Source organism: Cervus elaphus, chromosome 1 (assembly GCF_910594005.1).
Source record: "Cervus elaphus chromosome 1, mCerEla1.1, whole genome shotgun sequence".
Taxonomy (NCBI): Eukaryota; Metazoa; Chordata; class Mammalia; order Artiodactyla; family Cervidae; genus Cervus; species Cervus elaphus.
Window position 1 is genome coordinate 89,847,137 of NC_057815.1, and position 17,273 is coordinate 89,864,409.

General features: G+C 57.7%; 1 long non-coding RNA gene across 1 annotated transcript; it reads right to left on the minus strand.

Annotated features, from left to right (window-relative positions):
• Positions 1-1,802: 1,802 nt before the first annotated feature.
• Positions 1,803-15,404, minus strand: LOC122699598. The gene is made up of 2 exons (XR_006342644.1): positions 3,728-15,404; positions 1,803-3,023 (listed from the first exon to the last, which is right to left on the minus strand). It is a non-coding gene; the product is annotated as an uncharacterized LOC122699598 (long non-coding RNA).
• Between the last annotated feature and the right edge of the window lie 1,869 nt (positions 15,405-17,273).

The window sequence follows — 17,273 nt, forward strand, 5'->3', positions numbered from 1 at the left end:
CCCTCCCCAAGAAGAGGGGAGAGGCGGGCTGACTTGGCATCTGTGCCATCCCTGACCCCACTTTCTCATCAAGAAGGCCTCATCCCCACTGACTGCATGGCTGAGGGTGGGCTCTACTGCACAAGGGCCACATCCTGCTTGCTGTGTTCATTCATTCATTCCTTGCTTGTTTGGTTTATATGCTTATTTATCTCCTCTTTCATTTGTTTAATCACTAATGCTTTACTGAAGGTCTCCCATGTGCTGGGCCTGGCAAGGGGACATGAACATGAAGGAGGCGTGCCCTGGGCCTCCAAGAGCTCACAGGCCCACAGAGAGAACAGACATGTGAGCAGATGCACGCTCCTCTGGGGAGGCAGGGGCACAAGAGGTGCCAGGTGCAAAGGCGCATAGTCAGTCGGGTCAGGGCCACACGCAGGGGAGCACGCCGGGGCCAGAGCAAAGCCAGGAGGCGGCAGAGAACAAGGGAACAAGCTGGAAGCAAGACCAGACCCGGTGGCAAAGAGCCTTGAGTACCAAGCCCGGGAGCGTGGGCTGCCTCCAGGAGCTGCTGCGGGCCTCTGCTGGTCCCGAGCAGGGAGTCTGGGCTTCCCAGGTGTATTGCGGTGGTAACAAGTCCATCTGCCAACACAGGAGATCGGCAGGTTCAGTCCCTGGGTCTGAAGGATCCCCTGGAGGAGGAGATGGCAGCTTGTTCCAGTATTCTTGCCTGGGAAATCCCATGGATAGAGGAGCCTGGCGGGCTACAGGGGTCGTGGGGTCACAAAGGGTCGGACACGACTGAGCGACTGAGCGCGCACACACCCGAGGAGGCAGTGTATTGCTCTCCCCCGTGAGTGCAGGCAGCGGACCAGGCCGGCTCCGTGTTCCTGAGCCCTAAGCCTCAAGGGGCCACGAGAGAAGAGAGAGACTCCACTGTCCCAAGTCTGGCCAAGCCCAGGGTGAGAAAATCCCCAGGGCCCCAAATCTCGGGAAACAGGCAGAACTGGCTCCCACTTTCTGCGCAGCTCGAGCACCCTGTATCCATCCCCACACCAGCAAGTCCTCCCCATCCTTCCTCCCACTGCCCATCCTCCCTAAGCGCACCAGAAACCTCTTCCCAAGGCTCGGATTCCAAGGGACCTGCTGAGGTCCTAAGCCTTAGGAATAGCAGGACCCAGATTCTAAACAATTTCAAGCAGAGCAGGAAGGGTTTGATCATATCCACAACCCCAGGAGCTAGCAACTCCTTCAAAGGGGTGGGGGGTGGTGGGATAGGCATTTTCTGAGTGTCCAGCACTGGGCTGAGTGCCTCCACTCTTGTGATCTCACGGAACCGGGACAATCATGTTACCCTGAGGCCCAAGAGGTTGGTGACTCGCCCAGGGTCACACAGCTTGTGAGTGGGGAGCCTGGACCTGCTTTCTGGGGCCCTCGGAAGGGCGGGATCCCAGGGCAGGGATGGAGGCAGAAGGACGAGGAGCCACGTGTGGAGCAGACGGGGGGCCGGGGGGACACAGAGGGGCCAAGGCGGTCAGGACTGGGGAGGAAGAGGAAGGCAGAAAAACAGGAGAAAGAGCCAAAGAAGGGGGTAGAGAGAAGTGAGTCAAGAAAGAGCGTGGTGGGGCGGTGGGAGGGCAGGACACAGAGGAGGGCGAGAGCGGACAGCACCGTGGGTCCTGGGAGGCTGCAGGCCTGAGCACAGAGGGTCCGCAGTTTGCTGGAAGTCACCAGGAGTGTCTTTTGACCCCGTGGCTTGAGTTTTTGTGGGCAAGAAATTGGTTTGAGATTTTTAAAAAAAACCACTTAGGTGCTCCAGGGAATGAGAGGCAAAGCTGTTTTTTATTTTCATCTTTTTATTTGTTATTTGTCTTTGGCCGCGCTGGGTCTCTGTTGAGGCATGTGGACTCTAGTTGTGCTATGTGGGCTCAGCTGCCCCACGGCATCATGCAGGATCCTAGCTCCCCAACCGGGGATCGAACTTGTCTCCCCTGCATTGGAAGGGAGAGTCTTAACCACTGCACCACCAGGGAAATCCCTGAAACGGTTTTTAAAATTATGTTAATTTTTCAATAGGTAATAGATACAGATGGTATGAAATTCAAAAGGTAACAAGAAGGGAAACGGTCCCGTTCCCTGTTAGTTGAGTCTTGGATATTTTTTCTAGAGGAAGTCTAGCAGACAGAAGCATAGAGGCAGATATATTCTTTTTTAAATTTCACACAGCAAGCAGCGCCCTGAACACATCGTGCTTCACTTTGGTTGTTTTTTCCCCACTAAATCCATCCCATGCCCATGCATACAGAGCCGTCTTGTTCTTTTTAATGACTATATAGTATTCTACAGTTTGGGTAAACTGTGGTAGCGTCACATCATGCGAGACCTCATTCATTCAAAAAACTGCAGGAAACATTTGTGTACAATTTAAAAGATAATTATAAAGCATACACGTACATAACCACCATCTAGGTCAAGAAATAAAACACTGCCAGAACTCCAGAAGCTTCCCCAAATGTCCTGCCTCTCTCTAGAAGGAAGACTATCCTAACTTTGCCAGTAATTATTTCCCTGTTTTCTTTACAGCTTTCCCACTTGAGTAAACATCTCTAACAATATAGTTTAGCTTTTACCTTAACAGATTTTAACCTTTCTATGAAGAGAATCATAGTGTAAACATTCTTGTTGCATGTAGCTGTGGTCCATTTTCATTGCTGCATAGCATTCCATTGTTGAAAAGTTATTTAACCAGTCTCTTACGGACGGATATTCAGGTTGTTTCCAGACTTCTGCTATTACAAATAATACTGCAATAGGCAAAATTTGCTAATTTACACACATGTGAGTGTACGTCTAGGATAAATGCCCCAAAGTTGAAATACTGGGTCAAAGAGGAGTGCTTTTTTTTTTTTTTTGCAGGAAAGTTAGAGGGGAGTGTCTACTGGAATAGTTGGGGGAAGATGTGGGTGAAAGGTCGTTTCCAGGACTGGCGGGATTGCAGTGCTGGCTCCAGGTGGCAGTCCTCATGCCTTCACGTCAGCTTGTTTCTAAAAAACATCCTTCAACTGTAAAGAACGAAACCTATTTTTCTGCCTTACATGAAAACTATGTTGGAGAAAGGCCTACTTCTGCAGAAGTAAATGTTCAAAGGGAGAGACACTAAAATGCTATAAATTCTTTCTCTATATTTAATTTCCCAAGTCTAATCGTGACAGTTAAGAGATTTGACAGTGAAAAGAAAATCACCACAACCAAATGCAGGCTGAGTCAAAAATCTTTGTGCACCTCCCTGCAGACACTAATAAATAGTATCAGGAATTACCTAAAATAGAAACAAAAACTCCTTCAATTATAAGTAATATTGAAAATGGCACAGCTTTCTATCTTAACTCATTGGAAAAGAGACCAGATAACTATTTAGAGGCTATCAGTGTAGGTGCCCAGATAGTTCTTTAATTTTTAATTTTTATTTTTTTTATTGAAGCACACACAGAAATTTTTGACTTACCTATTTTGAAATCAAAGGGGACATTCTTTTCAGTTGAAATATAAGGGATATATATAACATTGTATTAGTTTTAAGTGTACTGCATGCTTTTTTAACTCTCAAGTAAATAAGTAGATAAACATGGGCTTCCTAGGTGGCTCAGCGGTAAAGAATCTGCCTGCCAATGCAGGAGACACAGGTTTGATCCCTGAGTTGGGAAGATCCCCTAGAAGAGGGCATGGCAACCCATTCTAGTATTCTCACCTGGGAAATCCCATGGACAGAGGAGCCTGGCGGGCTACAGGCCATGGGGGTCTCCAAAGAGCCGGACACGACTGAGTGATTAAACAATAGAGATATTGTCACATTGCCTTGAGTAAAGGTTTTCCCCACTTATCCTCCTACCAGCAGCCCATGACAGTGCTGTTCCCACCACCACGGGACAAGCGGGCGGCCATGCAGGGCTGGGCCCTGCAGAGAGGGACACGCGGTCAGGCAGCCTGGCTGGTGGAGGGCTGGGCGGCCTTTGCCTGCCCTGGGCTGGGCGTCTGCTGGGGTAGGCCGGGTGCTATTGCAATCACAAGGCAGGCAAGCAACAGGAAACACGGGGCCCACGTCCTCGAAGCTGAGTGCACACGGGGGAACGTCGTGACCCCTTCTCTCACAGACCCCTCACCCTCAGCCCCAAAGAGCTCCAGATGCCCTCCACCCTTCCACCCTTGCAAGCGGCTGGGCCTGGCGGGACGCGACAGGGCGCGTGGGAGAACCCAGGCCTCAGAGAGCGAGCTGGGAAAGATGACCAGAGAGAGCTGAGCCAGTGTACAGAAATGGCCATCTTGCAACTTCCTCTCACGGTTGAGACACTGGGAGGGGCTCCTTGGGCCCCTCCAAGCTCTGAGCGCCGGTCCGAGTGCGGGGCCGCCTCTGGAGCCCGTGAGGACATCTGACAAATATTTGCTCAGGGCCTCCAGGGGTCAGGCGACCAAACAGGCAAAGGCCCCTGTCCTCCAGGGGCTGATTCTGGAGCAGGCGGGGGTGGGGGGGTGGCAGGGGACACACGGAGTCGGCGAGAAGGAGGCAAGCGCTACAGGAAAGGGGATTGCCCAGCTCAGGGCGGCGGTGGGGCAGGGGGGGCGCATCTGCAGCGTGAAGGGGAGCAGGGCAGGCCTCGGGGAGACATGGAGAATGGGGACACTGAACCAACCCCGGGGACAAGTGGGCGAGCCAGCCAAGCAGACACCTGGGAGAAGAGCTCCAGGCGGGGGACCAGCAAGGGGCCAGTGTGAGCAGAGTGGGCGTGGGAGGGCCGGGAGGTGAGAGGCCTGGGTGGGGCGGGGATGCTGAGGGACGTTGTGCATCGTGTGGAATCTGGTCCCTACTCCGGGAGAACGGGAGCACCCCTGCAGAGTTCACGTTCTCATTCAGATCTGAAGTTGGGGCTCTTATCATTCCCCCTGGGACAGTCGAGGAAACTGGGTCAGAAGGGGGTCCATGACTCAGCCAATCGAGAGACAGGCGAGGCTTAAACCAGGTCAGCTGGAGACCCGGGTGGTACCCAGGGCAGGCGCCCATAAAGTGCCAGGGGCCGGGACCAAGGCGACCAGCCCCACCGGCTGAGGCCCTCGTTGCCCGGCATTAACTCACCCCACCTCCCATGACCCTGAGAATTTACTACCAGTACCGTTTTACAGACAAGGGTCACGGGGTTCAGCTGGCGAGGGGGCTGCCCAAGGACACACAGCTGGCCAGGGGGTGTGTGGGGGTGGCCCTGGGGCGTGTGCTTCCGTGGATGGGTGCTTTCCTACCTAAAAGCGCTCCTTAGCTCTGGCTTGTTCACAGGCTGAAGTCCAAAGCTCCGAGTCCTGTGCTGGAGTCCACCCCCCACCCCACAACACCCTGCCCAGCCTTTCCCACCCTCCCCCACCCCGAGTGGACCAGCCCTGCCCCCACCTCCAGCCCAAAGACGCTACTCAACATTCCCAGAACCTCTTTCTCAATCTCCCACGGCCTTTGCTCACAGTCCCACCCCCTTTCACACTCAAAGGCCTCCTCCATCTTTTTTTTTTTCCCTCCTCCATCTTTTGAGGGCTCGCCTCCTCCAGGCTGTCTCCCCAGACGCTCCCTTCCCAGGTCACCTCCATCTTCCCCCGCCCTACTGAATCCCTCCTCACACTCTGCGCCAGCTCCTGCCTACCTCCCTGCTCCCCCCGCAACACTCCCACCAGCTCCCCAGCCCCAGGGGCCAAGCAGCAGAGATCTCCAGAGGGGCCCGATCTCCGTCATGCCCTGAATCTCAGCTCTCCCCCCTACCCCCCTCCACACCCTTGTCTCCTGTTGACCAGGCCGTTCAGACGGGGAGCTCACCTCCTGGCCACATCACTCAGCCTCCGGCACCTCAAACCCACCGCCACCCACAGCGACTTCCTCCTGCTCACCACGGGCAGCACCCGCCCTTCTGGCTCACGGAGGACAGGAGCCACTTCCCCCCCCTCCCCGCCAGGCCCCCCGCTTCTGTGGAGCCCCCGGCATCATCCTCTCCTATCCAGACACCCCTGGATTCTTCCTTACCACTGGCACTGTAGCCCCTTCCCCTCCCCGGAGCTCAGAGGCCTCAATTCTGTAGAGGCGCCAAGACCCAGCCGCAGCATGGTCCAGAGGGCAGAAAGAGACACTCTGTGAGCCTTCCCCTTGAATACAGTAGGTTTTCAAATCAGTGCGCGTTTCCCTCACTGGCCTCCACAAATGCTGAGCGACCCTCTTAACCTCGTGGAGGTTAGGAGTATGGCTCTAGAGACCTTGATTCTGAATCCTACCCCTGCCCTGTGTTCGCCACGTGGCTGAGGGCAAGTCACTTCTCAGAGCCTCGCTATCGTCATCTGTAAAACGGGGCCAACAGCAGGATACCCCCCAGGGGACTGTGAGAATTAGAGGCCGCACTGGAGATGTTCCTATGTGATGCACGTGCCCAGCATCCCTCTGGAGGAGGAAGGCTCGGCCCTGTCTCCGAGGGCTCAGGATCTCTGCGGTCCTCAGTTCCTTGGAAGCTCCCACCCCCTGGCCTTTCCAAAGCCTCCTTGGAAAAGCTGAGCAACGTGAGGAGCCGAGAAGCTGGCGGAGGAGAGCCTTGAGAGAGCAGCCTCTCACCCTCCTTTGCCCTCCTCCCTGCCTGAGCAGCCAGCTCTCGGGACAAGACCTAGGGGCCCCAGGTCTGGAGTAGCGATGCTGTGGTAGGAAGAAGGTAATCGATATCGAGCTCCGGTCATGGGCCAGCGTGCTAGACATTTACAACAAAGCGACGGCACAGGGATCGATTTTAACAGATGGGAAATGGGCCTCAGAGCCGACCCTTATACCGCTCCAGGCCAGAAAGCAGAAAAAGCCAGAATCAGGGCCGGACCAGGCTTATCTTACACAGAGTCTGTGCTCTCAGCCCAAAGCCGCCCCAGCGTGCGTGCCGGGAGCCGGCGGGACAGGGGTCTCTGTGCCCGGTGCGTGAGTGGGAGGGTGCTGAGGGGGCCGGTGACTGAGGCGCTGACTTGATTTCCAGGCTGTGGGATCCGAGGCTACTTCGAAGCAGTCTAGGGGTCCCGGGCAAGCGCGAGGGGCAACGAGTAGGAAGCCTTGGACCCGGAAGGAGTTAAATGCATAAGGGGCCTGGGTGAATCAGAGACTCCACAGGCTGAGGTGGAAATTCCCTGTGCATGGCGTGTGGTCACCCAGAAAAGGGAAACGGTGCTTTTCGGAGCAGAGGACGGCGGGGGCTCCAGCCCGGGAGCAGATGCCTGCTGGGTGGGGCTGGCAAGGGCGTCGTGACCAAGGAGGCCTGGCCTCTGGGTGGGAAGGAGGAGGCAAGGAGCCATGAAGCCAGGCCAGGCCTGGTCATACTATGGTGTGTCCATGGGCCCTGACAGATGAATAGGAGTTCACTGGGCCCAGAGGAAGAAGGGGCACTTGAACTGTGGGAACCACTAGCGCCCAGGCCCAGGGGTGGGACTCGGCAGGGGGAGCCTGTCCCCCCAGGCTTTTGTTGGGGACCTCTTTCCTATCCCACCCGAGGGGCCCCTCCTCACCCCGGGAAGCACCCGTCACCTTCTCCTGGGGTCCCCCAGCCTCAGTTTCCCTCCCAGAGTTCTCAGCATCTTGTCACTCATCTGCCGTGCGCACGGGACTCTGGGCAGGTGCCATGTCCTAGCTCTAGAGACAGTTCGCACCTGCGGCGGCTGGCATGGAGCGGGTGTTCTGTGTTTGAGGACTGACAGTCCATGGAAGAGGATTCTGACGTTTGGAAGGGTTAGGTGAAACGCGGCCCGCTGGCTGGGGCTGAGGTGGGTAGGGTGCCAGGGCTCCGCTTCAGCTGGGACTTGGTGGGAGGTATGGAGTGGGGCAGGCAGAGCCTTCCCCTGGGGCCGCGGAGGGGGACCTGGGCCGCTGACGACCCAGTCCGGCAGCTCCAGAGTCCAAGGCCTGTGTCACCCTCAAGCTTCGGGCCAGCCCAGCTTCCTGCCTTGTCCCTGGGGCTGGGAAACTTGTGTCCTCCCCGGGGAAGGAGACAGACGGATGAGACGGAGTGAGGGCCAGTCAGATGGACAGACGAGGGGACTGGGTGTCAGGAAACCCTGACTCCCAGTCCAGACGCTTGCCCGCTGTGTAGCCTGGGACACGCGCCTCGCCCTCTGCGCCCCAGCATCATTTCTGACGGAGATGATGGGACAGGCTCTATCTGGGGACAAAAAGAACTGACCCCCCTCTGCATCATCATGAGAGCTCGTCCATGATTTGAAACGAGTGTTCCTTGTGTTGTCTTTTGTCTCTTCCCAGAACAATCCCCTGCTGCAAGGCCAGTCCTGCCTGCCAGTTCCTAAGCAGCGTGAGCCGTGGTCTCAGGCCCAGCGTCCGTCCATCCCAGCTCAACTCTGGCCCGCAAGAGGGCCTGTGACCCACACCAGCGGAATGAGGGGACTGAAACCCAGCTCAAAGACAGTAGGCAGCTGGGGCCTCCCACCCAGAAACAAGCCCCCTGGAAGGCCCCGGGTGCCCCCAGGCCCACCGCAGCGCCCCAGATTCCTTGCCCCCACCCCCCCACCCAGGGAAAGGTCAAGGGGCCCCTGGAGCGGCTACCCTCGGGCAGGGCCGAGCAGCGTCATGGCGGCCATCGGGGCTGGAGCTTTTCCAGTCACGAAGGGGAACTGAGAACTGTGGGAATGTGCTTTGGGCAGGCCAGAGTGGGCCGGGCCCCGGTGGGAGGGGGCTGCTCCAAGGAGCCCAGGCTCATGGGGTCCTGGCGGGGGGCGGTGAGGAGTTGAAGAGAACCCCCCTGCTTCTCCAAGCAAGTGGCTGAAGGGCCGGGGATGGGGCAGGGCGGGGGGTCACTGCGAGGTCCTGGCAGGTTGTCCAGAGAGAGCTGGCCGGGGCAGTGGGAGGTTGGGGAGCTGTGTGGGGAAGGAAAGAGGAAGCCGTGCGGAGCGGGGGAGGGGGCCGTGGGGAGGAGTGGGGGCCGGGGGGCCTGGAGTCACTCTGGCCGCAGTCACTTCGCTTCTCCTGGTTTCGGTTTGTAAATAGCTGCTGGCTCCGTGCGGGCGGGATGGGCCCTGCCCCTTCTGTGGCCCGTGTCCAGGGAGGTCCAGGTCTGAGCAGCTAGCTGCACGCGCTGCTGCCCTGGGTTTGAGGACCCCCGCGGGCATCGAGGCTGGCCCGGCCTTTGGGCTTGATGGGCAGGTTCTGGCGGGCCCGGTTCTGGGCAGCCCCAACCTGTGGTCACTGAGGTAATACAGCTGGGATAGAACTTGATGACTTGGCCACACTGGGCTTATTTATAACTGGGCCTCCGTGGGCAGAAGAGCAGCTGCGGAGCCGCCAACTCAGCATTTGGGCTGACCCCAGGCACCAAGGCAGGGGACGCGATGGCGGGGGCCAGGCTGGCCTCCCGGCCCCTCAGGCTGAGCACCAGGGTCTCGGGATCCTCGAGGCCTCTCTGGCTGGAACCAGTCCTTGGCCGTCCGCGATGGACAGGCCTTGAGACTGAGGAGAAGCCACTTAGGAAGTGGGCACCTCAGAACCTCCTGGGCCAAGTGGGGTGGCTGAACTCAGTCAGTGGACTGGTCAGTTCCCCCAGGGGCAGCCAGGCCTCAGCCTTCCTGCAAAGAAATTCTTCCTCCAGATGTCAGATGCTGTCAGCAATCTCCAGAAGCACAAGTCATCTGCCCTCCCCTTCTTGCAAGAGCAGCTTGAAAACAAAACAACACACATTCGGGGAAAAGGCAATGCCAAGTCCCCGAGGCCTGGCCCTGGTGGTGGAACCTCCAGGCAGCTGATGCCGGGAGAAGGCTCCGGGCCCTCCCAAGGCCCAGGGGTCATGCCACACGGACACCCACCTCCTTGCGGGACAGCCGGGAAGGGCTGGCCCGGCCCCTAGCCCTACTCGTCTCTGTCCTGAGAAATAATGTGAGGGCGGACCGGACCCTTTCCTAAAATTTGTAGGAATAAAGGGGATCCGGAAATCTTTCTCCCGCTCGGCATCCTTCCGAGTCAACCTGGTCACCCACCATTCTCTGTCTGTCCCATCTACACCCTGTCTCCCTAACCTGGTCCTGGCCTTCCCGGCCTCCACACCTCAAATCGAAGTCTGGTTCCCCCAGCGGGTGAGCTCGTCCCTGCTCCCAGTCTCTCCAAACCCCTCTCTGTCGAGGCCTATGCCAAGCCCTTCCTCGGAGGGTCCCAGTCCCAGGGCGGATCTCATCCTCCAAGCTGAAGCTCTTGGGATGGAAAAAATCAAGGACTGTCAGAATTGGGGCCGAAACGGGCGAGGGATCTTAGACCATGAGTACCACGATCACCTCACGTGAAAGAGGAAAACCAAGGCCTGGGGAGGGGCAGGGAGGGCCAGAGACACTCGGTGGACAAAGGGCAGAGCTGAGACCAGAGCTCCTGCCCCTGGACCTCAGACCCTCTGGACCACCTGCTTGGCCTTGAGCGGCAGCCCTGCCTGGCCCCTTCCTCTTAGTGCTGGGGATGGGAGGGCTGGGGGCCCAGGGGTTGGGGGGTAACTCGGGCCATCTCCTGCCCCGGTCGGGGCCTGGGGTGCGGGCCCACTCAGGCCCCCTCTGGGCAGGGTCGGCGGGCCGCCCTGCCTGGAGCCACCCCGGCTGCAGCTGCCCCTGTTTCCACATCGGCAGCAGCAAGTCCGGCGCCTGAGAAAACAGGAAGCGCCCAGTCACCACAGGAAGCCTGTGTGCGCAGCCTCCCCGCCCCCGGCCCATTGCAAAACGCCAACAGCCAGGTTACCACAGGCACCACACCGCGGCGGGGGACGCTCCGGCCGCCAGGTCCGCCCCGGGGGCCGGGCCGTCGGACTTTAGCCCTCACCTGCCTGGCCCCGGCCACGGGCGGGCGTCCAGTGGGGGCCGGGGGGCGGCCTGGAGGAGCCCGAGGCCTGGGCTTCAGGCCTCCCGCCTTCCCCTGGTGCTCAGCCCCATCCCCCTGATGCGTCTGAACCAGGCCTCCTCTGGTCCTCGTGAAATCAGAATGTGGGGTCAGGGGTGACAGAGAAGCCGCCTCTCCGGCCTAAGGGTTGGCACGGGAGGACCATTCGACGGCCTTCGACCTGACGGCTCCATCCGCCAGCCTCCCGGGGCCGCAGCCTCAGAGCCCGCCACCCCCACAGCCCCTGGGAGCTGTCTGCCATCAAGTCCACACCTGCCACACCCTCTCGGGCCGGCCCCAGCCCTTCCCGACCGAGACTGCCGGCCCCTGGGGTCCTGCCCCCTGGGGCTCGCCTTGGGGGGGGCGGGGAGGGCGGGTGGGAGTCAGGGCCCCTCCTCGTCCCACCCCACCTGCCCCGACTCACCTCTCCTTTACGGCTCCCCCCCGGGGCTCACCCTTTGGAAGGAGGTGGGAGTCCCCACAGGGCCTGCACTGCTCCAGCCCCGCGGACAGCAAGGAAAAGAGAAGAGAGCAGAGCATTTCATGGCTATAATAAATCAAAGGGGGAAGTCGGAGCAGGAGAAATAAGAAACTTCCCTACCCCGGGCACTGGGACCTGCCAGGCGGCAGCCCCCGGCACCCCACTCCTCCTTCCTGCATCCCTGGCAGGGGGCCCGGATTGGGTGCCTTCTCCCCCAGGCCTAGCGAGTACCCCACCTGCCCGGAGGTCCCCTGGGAACCCTGGAGGCCCAGCCTCTCTCAGCACTGGGCCTCAGTTTCCTCCAAATGGGCGTGGGGAAATTCAACAAGGCTGTTTCTCTGGGGAGGCAAAGGCTTAGACTGCCCCGCATAGACAGCTGAAGATGGGGAGGGCCCCTCTGGACAAGGACCCTCAGGGCATGAAGAGGGGTGGGGAGGGGGTGAAGCATCTGAGAAGTCCCAGTGGGATGGCTGGGCTGGGCTGGGCTGGGCTGGACACACGTCTGTGAAAGGAGCCGGGAAAGCCAGAGCAAGAGGCCGGAGCAAGGAGTGGAGGCGGGGAGAGCCCTGGACTGTGAGAACGGGCAGGACGGTGACCTCAACTCTGTCCCTGCACTTTCTCAAACCAGACCAGGGGCCCAGGGCCTGGGGTCCAAAGGGCAGACACCAGATACACGCAGTCACTGAAGACATCATGTCTTCCTGGAGTGTCCACGCAGGCAGAAACTGAGAGTAGAAACTGATTTTTTTTTAAAGTGTGCGTGGGGTGAGGGAGCCCACCTATTTAACAGGATACAAATCTGTATGAATTTTTAAGACAAGAAAAAGGAATTTCAGAGATAGGTTGGCTAGTTTGGGCCCTGTTGTGAGCGACACCTCCAGCTTCCCCCGCTGTTGGGGTGTCTCCACTGGAACCCTCCTGAGATGGCAGGCTCACTCCCCTTTCCTCCAGGGGTCTCTGTCTCACTCAGAGCAAATGCTCTGGTCCCCACCCAGGCCCCCAGCCCCCAGGGTCTCCCGGCAGTGTCTCCTGAACAACTGGCAGCCGAGAGCCCGGGGTCCTAGGAGACAGCAGCAGGGCCCAGGATCCCTCTGCGCCTCTGAGATCACGCTGCTTCACTCACAACCTCGTCAGGCAGATAAGATAAGAAAGTGGCTGTGACTGTTGGAGAGCCTGGGCTGCAGAGCCAGACAGATTGGGGAGCCTGCAGTGTGTGACCCTGGGCAAGTCATCTTGCCTCCTGGAGCCTCGGTTTCCCCACTGGGGAAAGGCCTCACTTGAAAGCCGGTAATGCAGGACAAAGGAGGTCATGGTCTGGGGCCTCATGGTGACCGTGTGGCCAGCAACACACAGCGACCGCCACTCCCGTCTCCTCCCAGAAGCCCCCACTTCCTCCCTCCTTCCCTTTCACCTGCCTGAGAACCTCGGCTCCCTGCTCTTCTCTGCACGCCCAGGGCCCCTGACCTCCCTCTGACCTGTCCTGATGTGGGAGAGCACCGGAGCTGGGGTTCCCAGCCCTTCCCCAAGGCACTCCATCTGTGAGACGGGGTCCTTGGAGGCTCAACTCTTGCCCTGGCAGGACCCCCCACGTCTACTCGCACACTTCCTGCCCTCCCAAGACACCCCCTTTCATACCCAGACAGCCACACGGTTTGAACAATGGGTAGTGTTCACCAGGCACTCTGTGCATACCACATCTTGTAATCCTTGCAGCTGCAAGTATTCTTATCCCCATTTCACAGATGAGGAAACTGAGGCTCAGAGGGGCAGACGGACTGGTGTGAGCTCAGCTGGCTAGAGAGGGGCAGCTCTGAACTGAGAACTCAGTTCTCTCGTCGATTAACCCAGAAGAAATCCTAGGCAAACGTGGGGCGAAGCAGCACCTCTTTGCTTGGAAGACTTTTTGAGTCCTTTGGGATGTCACTGTTGCCCAGGCTCATGTGTGCGTGCACGCGAAGTAGCTTCAGTTCAGTTCAGTTGTTCAATCGTGTCTGACTCTTTGCCACCCCATGGACTGTATAGCCCAGCAGGCTCCTCTGTCCATGGGATTCTCCAGGCAAGAGTACTGGAGTGGGTTGCCATGCCCTCCTTCAGGAGATTTTCCAGACCCAAGGAAAGAACCCATGTCTCTGACATCTCTTGCACTGGCAGGCAGGTTCTTGGTTCACAGTCATGGCCTATTCCTGGCCAGTTCCCCAGGTCATCTCCATCCCGAGTCTCCTGCTTCTCCTGGTTCAGGCTGCAGTATGCCAGAGTTAGAAAAATTCCAGCCTCAGGTGACCATAAGATCAGAGATTACAAAATCCAGAAAAGGTGAGCAGCCTCCTGAATCAAATGCTCCCCCCGGCTCCCTGCCCTGCGCATGCACACCTAGCAGTGGGTGGGGACAGGCCCAAGGGGGCAGTGTGCCCTAGTGGTTAGAACCAGGGCCTCGCTGCCAGACATTCACAGGGTCTAACTCTCAATTTTGCAACCAGAGACACACCACTCCACCCACCCCCACCCCCACCCCTGCATCACTGACAACCCTAATATGGAGAGAAAGATGCCTCTCCTGACCTGGAGATTTCACAGAAGGGAAATTTGCTTCTAAAGGCCAAGGGCTCAGCCCTGCTTCATGCATGGCCTCATTTAAGCCTCGTTACAGCTCTGACGAGTAGGTACTATTATTACTCCCATTTTACAGATGAAGAAACCAAGGCGAAGGAGTCTTCCCAAGGTCACATGGTCTTGCAGGGACTTGAACCTCAGTCCCGTGTGACTCCAAGTCAGATGCACTTACCCTGCCCCAGATAGGTCCCCCTTCCTTTTTTCCTAGGAATTTTCCCTACCACTGCCAGCCCACAAGTCAGAGGCCCTGAGTGGCAAGTAAACCTTGACTGGCTGGGACTGAAGGGCTGGGCCCTGCCCAGCTGTGGTGCAGTCCCCAAATGCCTGACTGCTCTCGCTCTTGGGCTGGGCTGGGCTGGCAGAGGGCTGCCTGGGCATGCAAGGGGGTGCGCCCAGCTGCTGCGGGGACTCCTCCGGGCCCCAGCTGTCCTGCCTTGGGCCAGCCCTGCAGCTATATTGGTGTCCGACCAGCTCCTATAGGAGGGGTGTAAGCCCTTCCTGGGGGCCTGCAGGGTGGGGCCAGGAAACAGAAGCTGGACTTGCCTTCTCACTTGCTTGGACCCCTTTCAAGGCCCGGGGAGAGGACTCAGCAAATTTATGTTTGTGATTTTGTAATCTTTTTCTTAAACAGGGCCCCCAGAGTGTACAAGCATCCCCAAACCTAGCTCTGTTCCCCAGGTTGGGGGCAACAGAAAGAGTTCCATTCCGCTCCCCACTTGTTTCCTGACGGCCAGCTCTGTGCCTTAAGGCAGGCCCCCCAAATCCTCACCTACACAGTGGGGATCAAGCCTGGAGAGTCAGCAAGAAGAGGCAGGGGCCATAGGAGGAGCTCAGGGTACCCCTTCTTTACAAAGGGCCCAGATCTACAAAGGGGTTTCACCAGCCTGCCCCTGTCCCATCCCCAACAGGCCCTGGGGTGGGTAACGGGAGTTCCTGCCCCCATTTGCCAGCGGAGATGACTGAGGTTGGAAACACAATGTGCAGGCTGGAGCCCCATCCCCCACGGCTCCCGGGCATCAACCCCCGGGGTTGGAGGGAGGGGGCCGCCGGGGCTGACCGTGGCTCCGGGGAGTTGGGACCGGAGGGTGCGGGGGCGGGCTGGGCGGAGGCTGGGGGGAGGAGGCGGCGTCCCGCACTGTCTCACCGCAGGACCGACCTCGGCTCTTATCTGCTCGGGCAGCTTCCGCCCCCCGCCCAGCCCCCGCCGCAGGCCTGGCCCGCGCCTCCGCCTCCCGAGGGCCTGGCCCGGGGCGCCCCTCCCCCGCGGCCGCCCGCCCCCAGGGAGCGCCCGGGCTGCTGCCCAGCGGAGCAGAGAGGGGCCCGGCCCCCAGGTGAGCAGCCGGAAGTGATAAATAACTCCTGGGAGGGGGCACCACCGCGAGGAGGCCCTCCCTGCGGCGGCACGTCCACCCCCACGCCGACGGGGGCTCCCCACCCAGGCCCCCTCCACCAAATACGGGAGGGCGGGAGGGCGACGGGGTCCCTTAACGCCCCAGGGAGCAGGAGAGGCAGTGGCGTTGGTTTGCCAGGTGTGTTCTGAGGGACAGGAACCCCCCACACACGCCGCACACGCGCCCGCGTGCACGCACGCACACTCGCATCCCTGGCACAGGTGTGGCAGGGAAGAGAGACGTGGAGACACCTTAGAGAAAGTGAAATGCAAGCCACAAACTGGAGGAGACGTCGGCCTGTCTGCCAGGCCCAGCCGGTGAAGGATCAACATCAAAAATACATAAAGGACTCTTGCAAATCCACAGGGGAAAAAACAAACAACAACGATGAAACAACCCTAGTCATGCAACAGAAAAACAGATGTAAGACACGAACAGGCCTTTGTCCAGAAGAAGAAACACATTTGTCCAATCAACATCTAAGGGATGCTCAAGCTCATTGGCAATGAGAGAAATGCAAATGAAGACCACAATAAGATGCTATTTTACACCCTATGAAGGGCAAAAATGAACAGCACCAGACGCTGGAGAAGAGGTGGGGCCTCGGGATCTCCAGTGCCTGGTTAGTCAGAGTGCAACTCCAGACAACCTCTGGGGAAAACAATCTGGCCTTATCTTGTAAAGCCCAGCAGATCCCCCTCCAGGCTAAAATCAAGAGAAACTTGGGCGTGTGCTCCAAGAGACAGGGAACATTCAAAGCTGCGCTGTCCTGAATAGCAAAAATCTAGGAAATATCCCAAATGCCCACTGACAAAGAGAATGGGTCCGTTACAGAGGACTCCTTCACACAGTGGCACATTGCTCAGCAGTGCAAGTGAACAAGCTTCTCCCAATATTGTGAATCAGTCTTAGTACCCATGAAAGTGCTAGTCCTCAATCCTGTCCGACTCTTTGTGGCCCCGTGGACGGTAGCCCGCCAGGCTCCTCTGTCCATGGAATTCTCCAGGCAAGAACAGTAGAGTAGGTGTCTATTCCCTTCTCCAGGGATCGTCCTGACACAGGGATTGAAGCTGGGTCTCCTGCATCGCAGGCGGATTCTTTACTGTCTGAGCCACCAGGGGGGCCCTTAGGACCCATACTGTTGATGGAAAAAGCCAGTCCCCAAATACTTCCTACAGAGTTCAAAACCACGCCAAACCGTATCTCTACAACAGATGATGTGGGGCCCTTCCTTCTGCTACTTTTGTTATTAGGAGATGACGTGATTACCCACCCAAAAGACTCAGGAGTAATACTGAGAACTGACCAGAACCAGTGAGAAAATGGAGTTGGCTTACCAGGTATCAAAGGAGTGCATAAAAATCATTCGCCTTCCTGTGCACTACATTTAAAATGTGACATTCTTTTAACTACCCGTAAAATGCAAAATATTTAAAAGTAAGCTTACTAAGGCAGGAGGAGAAGGGGATGACACAGGATGAGATGGTTGGATGGCATCACCAACTTGATGGACATGACTTTGAGCAAGCTCCGGGAGATGGGGATGGACAGGGAAGCCTGGCGTGCTGCAGCTCATGGGGTTGCAAAGAGTTGGACATGACTGAGCGACTGAACTGAAGTGTATTAAGAGTTAGGCAGGACCTATATGAGAACAATTGTTAAAAAATAAATAAAATCCTGAATAATATAAAAGAAAACAGCTCTTTTCCTTATTTAAAAAAAAAAGTCAGATTCGACAGAATATTGCCTGTCATGTTTGTTAAAAATAAAAAAAAGAATTGTTAAAATTCAGGTTCCCCCAAGAGGAAGCAGAGATATGGGATTCGGACTAGGGCAAAATGTAAGGAAATCTATGAATAAACATGAATTAAATAGGGCGATTCAGGAGTTAAGACTCCGCCTTCCACCG